The 13,518-nt window shown below is 46.1% G+C and overlaps 1 protein-coding gene across 6 annotated transcripts in view; it reads left to right on the top strand.

Moving 5' to 3' along the window:
* Clip4 (CAP-Gly domain containing linker protein family member 4) overlaps window positions 1-13,518 on the top strand; it is an 84,135-nt gene that overhangs the window by 6,204 nt on the left and 64,413 nt on the right. Inside the window, exon 1 of one of the 6 annotated variants that reach the window (XM_040730767.1) lies at window positions 9,421-9,567. The exons of 2 other annotated variants lie outside the window; for them this stretch is intronic. The gene's annotated coding sequence lies outside the window, so the exon portion shown is untranslated. Of the gene's footprint in view, window positions 1-9,420; window positions 9,568-10,757; window positions 10,906-11,349; window positions 11,370-11,733; window positions 11,754-13,518 lie in introns of those variants that run through there. 3 more of the 6 variants (XM_040730766.1, XM_040730768.1, XM_040730769.1) reach the window with 3 other exon arrangements.

Consider the following 13,518-nt stretch of genomic DNA (forward strand, 5'->3'; position numbering starts at 1 on the left):
TCAAAGTATGCCCTGAAGATTCTCTGGATTTCCTCAGAGTCCATTGTTATGTCCTCTTTTTCATTTCTGATTTTGTTAATTAGCATGCTCTCTCTCTGTCTTTTGGTTAGTTTGGACAGAGGTTTGTCTATTTTGTTGATTTTCTCAAAGAACCAACTCTTTGTTTCATTTTTCTTCTCAATGTTCTCCTGGTTTCTACTTGATTGATTTCAGCCCTCAATTTGATTATTTCCTGGTGTCTGCTCCTCCTGGGTGTGTTTGCTTCTTTTTGTTCTAGAATGTTCAGCTGTGCTATTAATTCTCTAGTATGACTGTTCTCAGTTCTGGAATCTTGAGACAACATTATTTTCAATTGCTAAATTTTACTTCAAAATGTTTGGGTTCTTTTATGTGCTTGTAACTTGTTTTCTTTACAGTTTGACAGGTACCGGGGCGTAGAGAAGGGACAGAGCTGACAAAGTCCCCGCTCTTTCCCTCACTGGAACCTCATGGTGGGTTTTCCTTGACCGTATGGGCAGTGTCTCTGGCTGTCAATGTGACATTCAAGGCCATTTCCGGTTCATCTCATTGTGCTTAATGTTAGCTCTGTTCCAGCTAGACTGTTCTGGCTTGAATGTTGGCATCTCCCTCAGATTCCCAGGTGAGAGTTCTTCGACCAGGCAGTGGTTGCACACACCTTTAATCCCAGCACTCTGGAGGCAGAGGCAGGCGGATCTCTGTGAGTTCTAGGTCAGCCTGGTCTACAAAGCTACACAGAGAAACCCTGTCAGAAAAAAAAAAAAGAAAGGAAAAAGAAAGAAACCTCATTTCCCTCTCTACCAGGCTCTAGTCAGGGTTTTCTATTGCTGTGAAGAGACACCATTTAGTTAGGGTGGCCCGCTTGCAGTTTTAGAGGTTCCATCCATTATCATCATGGCAGAGAGCATGGCGGTGTGCATGCACTCGTGGTGCAGGCTACATCTTGACTTGCAGGCAACAGGAAGTCAACTGGCACACTTGGTGGTATCCTGAACATAGAAAACTTCAAAGTCCCACCCCACAGTGACATGCTTCCTCCAACAAGGCCTTACTCACTCCAACAAAGCCACACCACACAATAGTGCCACTGCCTTGAAACCACTACAATGGTCATCTGTAAACTAGGATGAAGATGGTTGCCAGGATCTGTTGGTGCCCTACAGGCCTGAGACAAGTCTGTGGTAGATAAGCCTGCAGTCTGCACCTTTCTCTGCCAGCAGCCAGAATGGACCAGGACTCTTCCATGAACTCCTGAATAAAATTGAACTTTCTTTGGTCTTCAAGCTTTCTCTCTCACAAGGCATCTTGATTGACAGTTTAATCTCTGGGAGCTTGAGAGACACCTCAGAGGTTAAGAGCACTCACTGTTCTTACAGAGGACCAGAGTTTGGTTCCTCGTACCCACACAGTGACTCACAATCATCTATAACTCCAGTCCCAGGGGAGTTGAGGCCCTCTTCTGACCTCTGCTAGCACTAGTTCATATACATACATTCATAGAAAACACTCGTCTATATGTAAAATAAACAAATAAATCTTTAAAAAAATTTAACCTCTGGATCAACGCAGTCCAGGTTTCAAATCCTGGTTCTGCTTCCTAATTTGTGCTCTTGGGCAAGTCACCTGACTTTCTCCCTGCCCAGTTTCTTAAGTTGGGACTATGACTCCCCATGGATTGTCTAACTGAATGCGGGGGAGCCCCTTTCTATACCCTCCCAACTGGAGGAATGAAGCCTGAATGACGTTTAAGTCATAAAGGTCTAAAGCAATGAAAATACAACCTCCAGCATATACGAAGCCTCCGGGATAGCTAGCTCCTATGCGTAACGACATCTCTTCATTCTTCCCATGAGCTCAGGATGTCTGTATGAAACCTTCCCTGAATGCATCAGTCTACAACTCAGAAAGTCTCTTCTAGGAAAAAAAACCAAACAAACAAACAAAACAAAAACATGACAGCCCCGTTTCTTGGACAGGTGCTTGGCTTTCTTGTTGGGCACTTGTGTCTTGGACAATCGTGTGTTAATGAGTATCACACTGAGTCAAGCCTGTGAGCTGTGAACCCCATCAGGAGCCACAAGCTGATTTTACAAAGGAACACCCTGAGGCATGACAGAGGTTGCAAAGCTAGGGAGAGATGATCCTAGGGCTCCCATTGGGGCTGCCCATGGTGGACTGTGCTCATGGGTGAAGTAAGTTATTTATACCTGGTCACGGCTTCTACATGGTCCTTGGAGTAGGAGGTGCTCAGTGTATTTCTGGTAATTTGCTGGACCCAAGTGCAATTTGGTAGCTTTTCTAAGTGCTATTCAGCGCCGTAAGGCCCTGATTATCTTTATGGAAAAGATGGCACACTATTTCGGCGGATCTTTAAAAACAGACTATAATAACTCCTTACTCTTGTGATGAACTCCACATGAATCTAAAAAATCAGTTCACATTTCTCTTCCCCCTGACTGTTCTCTGTTGTCTCAAATACGCTCAGATGAGGGATACCAGAATCACTCTCATTAACAGTGCTGTTTTTATCACAAAGGAGACTTTCTCATGACTCAGAACCAGCTAATTGGTCTGTCAATGGCTTTCTTTGGTTACATGAATCATTGGATGGCTGTTGACAGGTGCAAACTCAGTGTAGCTCCAGGAGGGTCTGATAGTCTCTCAACTCCTAATCACAATGTTACTGAAGCCATTGATGATTTATCATGACCCAGGGTGAAACTGCATTGCTTTGTAAACAGCTAATAGAAAGACACTTTGGTGATGCACAAAGCCCTTGCACTATCATGTGTATGCAAAAGGAAGGTAAGCACTGTGGTTTCTTGAGGCCTTGGATGACATCATAGTCTATCTTGACTGGGATTGGAGAGACTGGTCCCTCCCATCAGCCCATATTTCCTGAATTTGTTCTATGCCCGAGAGTGGAGTACTTACGATATAACAGTGACAGAGGCCCAATAAAGTTCTCACTTTCTTGGAGCTCCTTTGAAACAAACCAAATACAAAGCATTTTTAGTATAGAAGAGTTCATGCAAAAGAAGAAAGGACGACCCACTTATCATTCAACATTAATTATTGCTATTTTATCATTATTGTGCATCTGTCTTCCCTTCCATGCATTTATTGCTAATGAAACCCCTTAAAGAAATCGTAGGCAGGAGACATTTATCCTGTACCCATGACTGTTTAATAGATAAAGATTTTTAATAAAGAATACAACTGCAACGTCATTATCATAGATAACAGAATTAATAAAAAATTTCTTGATATAACATAATATCCACTTTGGGTTAAATTTTCTCCAGTGGTCTTATGAATAGTCTTTCCTTTTCCCTTTTCCTTTCCTTTCCTTTCCTTTCTTTGCCTTCCCTTCCCTCCCCCTTCCCTTCCCTCTCCCTTCCCTTCCCTCCCTCCCTCCTCTAGCCCTCCCTCCCAGTCTCTTTCTTTTAAAAACAGGGCCTCTCACATTGTAGTACAGGTTGATGTGGAGTTAATTATGTAGCTCAGGCTGAAACTTGTGGAAATTCTCCTGCCTCAGCCACCCTGGTGCTAGGATTGTAGGCATGAGGCATTGTGTCTAGCTCAAAAGCTTCTTTCTAATATGTATTTGTTTGACTCTAGATCCAAACAAGATCTGCACTCTGTAGGTTGTGGATAGGGCTCAGAACTCTTCTTCTCTATGGCAGTTTCTCTGAGCTGTTTTGTTGGTTGTAGGCATGAGTTCTTTGTTCTGTAGAAGTCCCCATATATGAATGTGGTTGATTGCATCCTTATGATTTTTAATGATATTTCTTCATGCTTCACCTCTTCGGTAAAATGATAGCTTATAAAGAGGTCTAGTTAGCATCAATTTCAGTGGTAGAAAGGAGATCATTGAACTAAAATCCTCATGGAAAGTGGCTTGATGCTATTTATGTGTGCTAGAGATGTTTCTAAAGGTACCTTGGTAGCTAGAAATTTAAATAGCCGACGTGAAAAATGTAGTGCTTTGTGTGTATGTTTGTGGAAGTCAGAGGTCAATGCTGGGTGTCTGTCTCAATCACTCTCCACTTTGTTTTGAGACTGTGTCCCTCACTGAACCTGGTATTCACTGGTTTTAATAAGGATGGCTGGCCTTATTTAATAAGGGTGGAGCCCCAGGGATCTCCGTGCCTCTGCCTTCCCAGTGCTGGGGTTACAGGCCTAAGACACTGTTTATGCGGGGCTGGGGATCTGAGCTCAGGCACTTTTCTAACTGAGCCATCTCTCCGACCCTGAAATAAATGCGCCACAGTAGTGGTTCTGGTTCTAACGCTATGAAACATCCCCATTGTCCCCTCCTTTATGTTGGCATATAAAGATGACCTTTAAAAGTGGTTGTTCTGTCTGGTCTTTGGCAGTGATGCCAGTCTTGTCTCTGTTAGCAGCAAGCTGGGTGTGGTTGTTTAAATGTAACTGGCCCCCATAATCTCATAGGGAGTGTCAACTATTAGAAGGTGTGGCTTTGTTGGAGTGGGTATGGCCTTGTTGGAGGAAGTGTGTCACTGTGGGGGCGGGCTTTGAAGCTTCCTATGCTCAGGATGCCAAGTGTCTCAGTTGACTTCCTCTTGCCTGCGAGATGAAGCACTCTCAGCTCCAGCACCGTATCTGCCTGCACGCTGCCCTGCTTCCCATCCTGATGACAATGGACTGAGCCTCTGAAACGGTTTTCTTTATAAGAGTTGTTGTGGTCAGGGTGTCTCTTCACAGCAATAGAAAACCCTAAGACAATTGGTTTGAAAAAAATTTCATCTGTTTTTATTGGGACCTATAAGCCTAACAAAGGACAGAATAAACTTATAGGGCCATGTGAGTTTCAATGAGACCCGAATCAAGAGTATTTAAGGATAGCCTTCAGGGCTTATTTTCAAAAGGTATTCAAATATTAAAAACGCACAACCAGATATGAGAAGCACTGACTCTGATATGGCCGTGCGGGCTGTCTGAGGCCTTTTCAGTTTAGAGTCTGCTTCAACCAGGAGTCCGCACATACAACCTCAAGAGGTGGAGTTGGGCCAGAAGAAGGCAAGCCAAGTGGAAGCAGTAGGGAGCTCCTGGGGTCTCTGTGACTGTTGGTTGATAAGGATTTTCATGGCATTGATGAGTTTCTTCAATAGATGATACAAATGTTTTCAAGAACAAGACCAGACAGGATGACCCCAGTGAGCAAAGGGAAGAATATAGTTGTTATTTTCTACATAGCAAGGTCATGGGAAAGGGTTCCATTCTGCGTGTGTTATATTGAACATATCACAGAGTAAGTAGTGTGTTAACAGCCGAATGTATATCTGAAGAACAGAGATGAAAATATACATTTGTGATCAGGAAGAGATGGTATTTAAAGGCATGGTTTGGATAAGATCACCTGGTAAAAAGACCGGCTTCCTGGAAACCTCGTGGAGATGATGCATGGGGGACTGCTGTGGGGCTCCTCTGACTTAGGGGACTGCTGTGGGGTTCCTCTGACTTAGGGGACTTGTGAAGGGTTCCTCTGACTTAGGGGACTGCCGTGGGGTTCCTCTGAAATACACATAAGAGGATACTTGGTGGGCCACAAAGCACCCTGACTACACTTTTTACTAAGTGCTGAGAGACTATGCTATAGAATGTATCTCTCACATTAAATCCCATCAATAGAGTAGGAGGTTTCCCATTTTCCCGGATCCCTGCCGACATTTGGGATTATCTCCATGACATTTTTTTTTTTTTTTGCCTCTGATGGGAAAAACCTATATACACCACTCTATGCAGTGGAAAAAGCCATGCTGAAGTCCCAGAGCTTTGCTTTAGGTTTATCCTTTCACTATCAATTACATTTTTATATACTTATTCAACACACACACACACACACCACACACGATGAAAACTATGTGACAGAGTTAAATCTAGAGAGACAACTAGCTTTGTATAATCTTTCATGACACACGTGTCCTTTAACTGCATTCAGCCCTTCCTGCATGCATACATTATAGAATTAACACATAAGAGAGAACATGCATTGTTTTTCTAAGATTGGGCAACCTTGCTTAATAACTGAACACTCTAAGTCCATCCATTTTGTGGAAGTTTTGTGATTGTTTTTATTTCTTGCCCGTCTCCTCTCTGCTTGCCCGTTATTCTGGGCTTTCCTTTCCTACAGTTTGGATAATCCATGTGTCCTAGTTAGGGTGATGAAAAACCATGACCAAAAGCAGCTTGGAGAGGCGAGGGCTCATTTCACTCATAGTTCCAAAGAACAGTTCATCATCCAAAGCAGCGAGGGTCAATCAGGGTGGGAACAGGAGCTGGTGCAGAGGTCAGGGAGGGACGCTGCTTACTGGCTGACTTCCCCTGGCTTGCTCAGTCTGCTTTCTTATAGAATCCAGGACCACCAGTCCACGGATGGCACCACCCGCCATGGGCTTGGGCCTTCCCCCATTGGTCACTAATTAAGAAAATGCCCTACAGCCTGATCTTATGGGTGCATTTTCCCAATGGAGGCTCCCTCCTCTCTGATGACTCTAGCTTGTGTCAAGTTGACGTTAAAACTAGCAGCATACTGTGTTACTTGTCAACCTGAAGGCATCTAGAACTGCTTGTCTAGGCCTCTGGGCATGCCTACAGGAGATTATCTCGACTATGTTGACTGATGTGAGAGGACCCACGTGACTGTGGGCAGAGTCATTCTCTAGGCAGTAGATCCTAAAACAGAGAAAGGGAGCTGGATACCAGCACTCCCCTCTCTCTGCTTCCTGACCGTGGGTGTCACATGATCAGCTGCTTCAAGCCCCTGCTGATGGACTGTATCTTTGAAATGTGAGCTAAAATAACTCCTTTCCCCCTTAATTGCATTCGCCAAAGCATTTTATCACAGCAACAGGGAAAGAAACCAAGACACCCCTCCACCCCCATGAACTGCCTACTGTTATCTTTTCCTTAGTTTTATATTATTTTTGGTTGCTTTTTGATGATGTGTTTTAGATACCAATTCCTAGTTATGTTTATACATTCCATGTATCTTCTCTCCATTTGTTATGACTTTAACAGTTTTCTCTTTAAAAAATAATGTTTAAATTTATATCTCCATTTGGGAACGGGCATGAGTACAGTGCTCACGAAGGCCAGAAGAGGGCGCTGGATCTTCTGGAGCTGGAGTTACGGGAGCCTGTAAGCTGATCCTCAGGTCTTCCACAAGGGCAGTGCACACTCTTACTTGATGAGCTGCCTCTCTACTTCCTTTTTATTGGAGGCGTTGAGCTATAGCCACTTGGTGGAAGGGTTGTGTAAGGATTTAAACAACCATGGTTCCTTGTTCATCTGAGTTCTGATAAGACCAGATGACGTTTTTCTGCGGTGTTTCTTCCACCATCTTTGGCATTGACACCCTTCCTACCCCCGGGATCCATCCCCAGTGCTTTAGCTGGGTATCGTGGAATACATTCTTGTTGTACATTCACACTATCTCTCCTATTTTATCTCGTTCGTATGCCTTTACCCAGAGTTGCTCTTTGCATATGACACAAGATTTGTTTCCGTTATTAACTAAGCCTGTTTCCCCAACACCATCCTATGAATCATATTTTTTTAATAATTGGTTTGTGGTACCACTTTTAAGTATATCAAAGGCTTGCTTATCCAGGGGTCTGCATTCTAGGTCACTTTTCTTTATCCCTGCAGCAGCACTGGATTCATTTTTATTACGATATAGTAAAGACATAATATCGGGTAGAGCAAGACTTTGTTTTTGCTTTTAGAAATCCTTCTGATCAACGTTATGTTTGTCCTCACAGGTTTTGTTTATTGAGCGCCTTAAGGTTTGTTATAACGAAACATTGAATCTAGTGTTGAACTTGACATTTTCGTGGTGCAAAACCATCCTATCCATGCGTATTTCTTCATCCCTTCCATCTCCTTTTGTATCTCCAACAGAGTTTTGAGATCTTCTCCATAAAGTTCTGAAAAGTTGTTACACTGATCCCTGGATAGTGCATGGTCAGGGTTTGTCACAAGCACAAGAGGTGTCTCACTGTCTATGTCCTACTTGTTTGCTGCTGGCATAGACTACTGGGTTTTATAAATTGATCTCGGATTTGGCAGTCTTACTGAACTAATTACTTCTAACAATTTGCTGGTTTCTTCTGGGTGCTCCACGCAGAGAGTCGTATTGCCGGTGCATACAATAGGGAGCAAGACTTTATGTTCGGCTAAGTGTTGTAACCGTTCCTGCTGGCGGAGCCCCCATCTGCCTGGATCTGCCAGAAGACTGTCTCTCGTGGTCCTAAGGCCTTGGTCTCATGTTCTCACTTTGGGAAAATGAATCTCTTTCTCCTCTATGAATAATATGCCTGCCCAATGCACAGCCCAGGAAAGAGCCGTGACCCTGCCTTCTTTTGCTTAGCTTCTTTAATCTTCTCCCCGTGGTACTGACCACTGACAGATGCCACCCCCTCCTGGCACTTTGGTTCATTGTGGCTTTACCCAGGAACCTCGTGCCTTCAGATGTAATGGAATCTCAGCACCTGTAAATGGGTCATGTCCCAAGTGCCTAGTCATCCCAATGGCTAGTTCAAGCTCCAAATTCTGGCCCCTTTCCATTGTCCCATTTCATTGTTGTTCATTGGCAAGACCTGGCTGCACGATTTGTGCAGTGTGTGTGTGTGTGTGTGTGTGTGTGTGTGTGTGTGTGTGTGTGTGTTCTGGGAAGCAGGACTCCAATCAGGGTTTGTGTTCCTGATGGCTGGGTAGGGAGTTGGTTCAGTTTTTGGAATAGAGGCATGTGAGTGAGTGGAAGACACTCCCTGGTGACTTTGCCCTGGGAATTTGCCCATGTACTGTGTATGCTGGGTGTGGCTGAAAGAGACACTAGACTGTCTGGTTCTAACAGAGATCTTTATTACAGCTTAGAACCACTCAGCTAGCCACACCCCATCACTTACTAATAGTGGTTATCTTGGTGGATAATTGGGGGGGGAAGCAATAAAAGTAAACTGTGTAGCTTGGGAATGTCACCAGTCACTCCTGTTACAACAGATCTTAATGTGTTTCTGGGTTTCAGTGGCAACAGGACTCATTTAAAGATACTTAGAGCCAACTACAGGCAAATGGCTTTCCCTTTGAGCCAGCTGAGGAGGTGGGTGGGTTAGGCAAGAATTGGGTGTGATAAAAACAGGGAAAGGGAGCTGGAGTCCTCCAGGGGAGGGAGAAGCATCTGTGTTACATTACCATCCTGAGAATTCATGAAGGCACAGAGTCTTCAGGGAAAGGGAAACTGGCGGCCGCCCAGGGGCGTGGGATGCTGGTGGAATTTAATACTGCATAAGCACCCTGAGTTTTACTTGGCTCTTTGCCCCGCCCAGTTCTCCACTGTGGTGTGACTGCCTCAAACAGCTGTTTTGATATCTTGGACTGCATTAATAGAAGCTCGAGAGGTAGAAGGAGGTGGCAGGCTCTCTCCTTTGGTACTCATCAGGTCACCGTCTCATTTCCGAGCATCACATTTAAGAGGGCTCAAGGCAAGCCAGGATGCGCCCTAAAGAGTCCTTCAACACGCCGGTGAGTGGGGTTGCGACCATGCCCTAAGTGAGCAGCCTGAGAGACAGAGACTGCTCTTCATTATACCTTGAGCTGGAGTTGTATGTTCTTTGAATTCCTAGGGCAGAAACAACCCTGAATTTTTAGCTCCCAAGGAAGGATGTTTTCCAAAAAGCGAGTCCCTTCTTCCTGGCAGTGTCTAACCAAAGCCACTTGGTGGGAGAATGCTGTGAGGACTCAAGCAACTAGAAAGTATCTGTTTGCTTTTCTAGTTCCTAGAGTCAGTAGTTCTGAGGTGTGGTGTGCACTTATCTCTGACCTTACAGGGACACTGATGGATGTCCATTCACATATTCTCTCAACCTGTCACCATGTCAGCACGAGAGGGAAGAAATATCTACGGTATCGGTTTGTGAGGCCTCACAGAGCATGATGTGGTGTGACACTCTTAATTCAAGGCTACAAACTTCACAATCACATTGGGTCTCGCTAATAAAAGGCACGGGGAAGAAATAGAAAGTCAGTGTCCCACATGTGTTAGGGTCAGGTTCACTTTTTCATTATGGGAAAATGGGCGAGATGGGATTAGAAGTTGGGTGAGGAGGGAGCAGAAAGCACGGAACTCGAGTGCCCACTGTGACTATTCACGCCTTCCCTTGGCTGACACACTTCCTTTGTAATTTCTGAATGGTGGTACTGAGAACGGTTTTCACAGCAGGACCTGGAAACACGGAATTGGTAAGAAAAGGGTACGATGTGGTCTCTGGCTTCAAGACGCTCCGGGCAGGGGTGGGGATGGAGTGAGGTGGGGGTGGTGTCTTCCAGCCCAGGATGCTAGAGAGCAAGGGAGGCCAAATTGGGTCAACTAAGTAAGTTTGTCAGAGGCGGGTAGGTCTGCTGCAGCCCCAAGTCACCACCTGGGCGAGCCAAGATTCCTTTAGAGCCTGGTTCTGCTGCATTGGACAGATGCCCCACGCGTGCAGGGCCTGCCAGGGACTCCCGGGAAGCCCTCCAGACTTCGTGAAACGTGGAGACAGCAGGTGCAGCGGCCGCAGACCTTCTGCCTGTTGAGGGGCGCAGGGACGCAGGCGGGAGGCGAGCGAGCGCAGGCGCGTGCGCGGGGCCGAGGGCCGAGGCCTGCGCGCAGCCCGGGCGGCTGCACTGCGCGCGCGCCGAGCCGCGCGTGGGGCCCGGTTCCGGCGCGCGCGGCGTGGAAGGCGGCGAGTTGCAGCGGCCCGGCTGGAGGCTCCGCAGCGGCCACGGGACCCCCCCCCCCTTTCGGGAGGGCGGGAGCGCGCCCTTGCGCCTCGCCTCTGCGCCCCGCGTCCGCAGCCGGCGCTCCGCGGGGACCCGGAGCAGGCAGGTGGCGGGACGCTGGGGGGCGGCGGGGCCCGGGAGGCCGGGAGGCCGGGCCGCGAGGCGGTTGGCGGTGCGGGCCGCTCGGAGGCGTTCAGGGGCCTCCCAGGATGCGGTCCGGCGGGCGGCGGGCGAGCGGGGAGGTGGGTGCTCGTGTCGGTTGCTCTCCTTCAGCTGAGATGGAGGCCAGGAGTATATCCCACGCGCGGGGCTGCGCACTCTGGTGGATTTCTCCACGCGGGCCTCTCGCCGCCCCCTCTGACTTAGATCATTAAGAAACCCTTGGCCACGCGTGTGCAACACTGAACTGCCTCGGATTGCTGCTCTGTGACTCCTTCCTTCCGAGTCTCATTGGGAAGTTGCAGGACGGTGTGAGCTGAGACCTGTCCCGTGCAGAACCCCGCATGAATTAAATGGACCGGTTCATAGCTATAGACATGAAGTGGTTCACTACATCCAGACGCTGGGTAGGCCCGTGGGATTCCAAGTCTGTTCTGTGACATGTTTTCACATGCATCAGGATGCTATTTTGGTGGGATAGCAACTCGGTGCGTGTTCCGGACTACACCGTGGGTATATTGTAGCACTAACATAGCGTAAAAGAGTGCCTTTGAAATTCTTCTGAAGTGTGTGCCTGGGTGGAGACAGCCATCGGCTACTGTAGTTGCAGTTGACTCTTGCTTTGACGTTTGTCAGTTACGAGTCTCCTGCACAGTTTAAGTTGACTGCCTGGCAGAAGAGCAGGTGGCGTAGGACGCAGAGTCTTCAGGGAAAGCGGCCACTTGGAAGTGGCAGGATTCCAGCTTTCTACATTTTGACAATGCAGAACCATGGATATGATGCGTGTTTTGGTAATGCTTTCATTTGTTAGGGACTAGGGCTTGGGCTCAAAGATCGGCTCTTGACACACAACTGAAGTGTTTATATTTCTTTTGTAGCTTTAGCACACGGTACACTGTGCGCTGGATTTATTTCCAGGATTCTGTTTCCAAGATAATACCCCAGTAGCAAGGCCTTTAAAAAAAACAGCGATGATTATATTGTTGCCATTTTGCTTATAACAGTTCCGGGGTTGAAGTGCATACTTGTGAGCGTGAGTTGATGGAATCAACTTCACTCTGTCTCTGTTAAAATCCCTTTTAAGCGTATGGTTGCTTTTAGTCCTACTCTAAATTATTTATAATTATACTGCTGCAGGCTTGCTTGGCACTCGGCCTTCTTTTCTCATTCGGTAAGTTGTTTGCTGAAGAGTAAGCTGAACGGTTTTCCTTCAGTGCTGGTTAGGAGAATGTCCATAGGTGAATGTCCCCGTCTGGTCGTGTTGGCATTGGCCATATGCAAACTGATCCTTTAACATCCAGGGAGAGCTAAAACAGGGCATATTACACAGTCCTGGGTATGTACAATAGGCATGCAAATCAAACACTTATTGACAGTAAATAATATATTTAGTGTAGAACAATTCTTTGATATACATGTGGTTTTACTATTTATTAGAGTAAAAGACAAATTTGCATGATAAAGAGATGATTGTTTATTTTTATGTTTAATTTGGATGGACATTTGATTCTTCAGGGTAGGAGAATATGGTCACCATTTTGCAGAATTTCTATAGTGCTGACAATGCTGTTTTGCATTGATATAAATATGGCTATCATAAATATACATAACAAATATATGTATGTTTAAGACCCTTTCAGAAATTGTTGGAAATTCTGCCCTAATGCAAAACAGAATTAATGTGATTTTTTTAAAATTTATTTTTCAGTTTAAATTTAGATTAGAAACAAGGTTGCTTCACAAGTCAGTTCCAGGTCCCTCTCCCTTTCCCTCCCCTCCTCTTGTGCCCTCCCCCAACCCCCCATTATCCCCTCATTTCCCCATGGAGGGTGAGGCACTCCATGGGGGTGTCCATAGTCTGTCATTTCATACAGGGCAGGGCCTAGACCCTCCCCCAAGAGTTCAGGGTGAGAGTGTATCTCACATTGTTGGATGGGAGTCCAAAGTCTGTGTGTATACTCGGGATGGGTACTGATCTACTGCCCAAGGCTCAATAGATTACCTAGGCCTCCTCACTGACACCCACATTCAGGGGGTCTTGATCAGTCCCATGCTGGATTCCCAGGCTGATGCCTGGGATTCAAGAGTTAACCTTTGTCAGGTCAGCTGTTTCTGGGGGTTAAACCAGCCCAGTCTTAATCCCTTTGCTCATCAGTCCTCCCTCTCTCTGTTACTGGCTTTCTTGAGTTCAGCTCAGTACTTAACCGAGGGAGTCTGCCTCTTCTTCTATCAGCCACTGAATGAAGTTTCTGTTTCCCAGACTCTCTGGCCTTGGGATTGTAGGCTGCCACTCCCCAGATCTATGTCTAAAATCCATATATGAGAGAGTACATGCCATGTTTCTCTTTTTGTGACTGGGTTACCTCACTCAGGATGGTTTCTTCTAGTGTCATCCATTTGCCTGTAAATCTCAGGATTCCATTGTTTTTTTTCTGCTGAATAATACTCCATTGTGTAAATGTACCACATTTTCTCTATCCACTCTTCGGTTGAGGGATATCTAGGTTGCTTCCAAGTTCTGGCTATTACAAATAATGCTGCTATGAACATAGTGAA

This window comes from Mesocricetus auratus, unplaced genomic scaffold (assembly GCF_017639785.1).
Source record: "Mesocricetus auratus isolate SY011 unplaced genomic scaffold, BCM_Maur_2.0 Super-Scaffold_100024, whole genome shotgun sequence".
NCBI classification, from domain to species: Eukaryota; Metazoa; Chordata; class Mammalia; order Rodentia; family Cricetidae; genus Mesocricetus; species Mesocricetus auratus.